Here is a 2500-nt window from a genome sequence, read left to right as displayed (position 1 = left end):
TGACGTACGTAGTGTCATCGGCGATAAATGATATACCAAATTATCAATGTGATAAAAATACAATTGATAAAGTGGATCGTTAAGGGATTAATTATACAACGACATGTTCTAGTTATCGAAAGGACAGCATGACACCTCTGGATTAGCGATAGTGTATTCGATTTGCTGATCTCTCACCAATTTCAGGCCTAACTCCACCAAGTCACTCAATAGCGTATTCAATGATAATTTAATTTAATATGAGCTTTTATATGGCGCAATATCCACCAAATGTGCTCAAAGCGCTTTACAAGAAGTCCCTGGTCAACAGCAACATTTAACATGTAGGACGGGACATGACGCCTATTAGGCGATATTACAATTTATCGGACAAAGACAATGCTGTTAACGGCCAGGTACTCATTTTACACCTGAGTACGGTGAGAGAATGTGAGTAAAGAGTCTTCTCCAAGGACTCAACTATGCGCCGAGCGCGAGGCTCGAACCCAGGACCTTCCGATCCTAAAGCGAGTGTCATACCACTAGACCACACAGCCGCACATTTGGCCACCTCTCACCAATTTCAGGCCTAACTCCACCAAGTCACTCACGCCGTGTCTGGTATTCACATCCCTGTTGTCCACTAATTAGCCAGTGTCCAGTGGGACGGTCAGTCCGCCCCACTGCACCCCCCCCCCTCCTTCCTCCGTGTCCACGCCATGCATAATGTCCGGCCTTGTAACATCATCACGGATGGCCGAGTTGGATAGAGCGGCTCGGCCTTAATCAAGGTGTGTGACGTTCATTATCAGGCTGGCTGGCGTGTGTCATGGGGATGAGGTGGGTGTGGACGGGGTGGTGATTGATGATGGTAATGATGATGATGATGATGATGATGATGATGATGATGATGATGATGATGATGATGATGATGATGATGATGGTGGTAGTGGTGGTGGTGATGATGGTGATGATGATGATGATGATGATGATGATGATGATGATGATGATGATGATGATGATGGGATAGCGTGGCTCAGCGGTACGGTCTTTGCTGCGTACCCGAAACGTACCGAGTTCGATCACCCGCCGCTGCGCTGTGCGTGTGACCATTAGCAAGTCACCCGGCCCTAGCTCAATTTGCGGCGCTGCACTGCGACTGACGCCTGGGTTATTCCAGTCTTCAGAGACAAATTCCATCTATGGGATGAATAAAGGGAATTTTATTTATTATATATTTTTATTTATTTATTTATTATGATGATGATGATGATGATGATGATGATGATGATGATGATGATGATGATGATGATGATGAAGATGATGATGATGATGATGATGATGATGAAGATGATGATGATACAATTAAAAAGACGTTTCATTGATACGTCTATATACTATGGATTTGGGTATGTGTATAATATTATATAATGTATTATAGTTTTTACCCATTGATAGATGTATTGGTAAAGTACATGAGAGTGGTGTCCCCTTGAATGGCCTATGGTATATTTCATGGAGTGACAGTGAGTGGCTGTTCGTCCTTTGACACTAGCTCTGACATTCATTATCTCCCTTTGCCGTGGGAACACCCTTGACTATACATAAATTAGACACAAACCAGAGGGCAACGCTTCCCTCAGCGAGCGCTCATAAGGCGCATTGCTCCATTTTCATTTTGAGATATAAAATAATAATAATAATAATAATAATAATAATAATAATAATAATAATAATAATAATAATAATAATAATAATAATAATAATAATAATGATGATGATGATGATGATAATGATAATATTAATAATAATAATAATAATAATAATAATAATAATAATAATAATAATAATAATAAATAATAATAATAATAATAATAATAATAATAATAATAATAATAATAATAATAATAATAATGATAATAATAATATATAATAATAATAATAATAATAATAATAATATAATAATAATAATGATATAATAATAATAATAATAATAATAATAATAATGATAATAATAATAATAATAATAATAATAATAATAATGATAATAATAATAATAATAATACATGGCATTTATATCGCGCATTTTCATCAATGAGTAATGTTCAATGCACGTTACAAATAAATATACAAAATCTACACAAAAAGTAGATTTACTACAATTATATCAATAGCAGCAAATTATGGTACAATCAGTGACATCCACGAGTTTACATGCCCGATAGCCGTCCCAACTCGTGACACTCATTGGGGCCGATTATTCCTTATCCAGTAGAATCAGGCTGATTTCTGTTTTCCTCCTAATTTTCTCTCTGCATTGTCTTGCATATTGCATTGTTTTATTCCGATTTTTATCTAAAACTGGTCTAGTGCCATCTTCCAACTTTCTCACTTTCATATTTAATTTTCTCTGTAACTGCCAAGTTATTTTTACGTTAATTTCTACTTTTTAAATTTTATTTTAAGGATTCCATGGAGGGGGTTGCAACTCGGTATGAGTTGTACGGGTGGTTGTGGTCAT

At 36.2% G+C, this 2500-nt stretch overlaps 1 protein-coding gene across 1 annotated transcript in view; it reads left to right on the top strand.

Moving 5' to 3' along the window:
* LOC144964419 (uncharacterized) overlaps positions 1–2500 on the top strand; it is a gene marked incomplete in the record, with an annotated part of 112353 nt that overhangs the window by 60205 nt on the left and 49648 nt on the right.

This window comes from Berghia stephanieae, chromosome 2 (genome assembly GCF_034508935.2).
Source record: "Berghia stephanieae isolate SIO BIC M18660-M18661 chromosome 2, UCSD_Bste_1.3, whole genome shotgun sequence".
Lineage (NCBI taxonomy): Eukaryota > Metazoa > Mollusca > Gastropoda > Nudibranchia > Aeolidiidae > Berghia > Berghia stephanieae.
The sequence above is the reverse complement of the archived record's forward strand: the minus strand, read 5'-3'. Positions and strand labels throughout refer to the sequence as shown.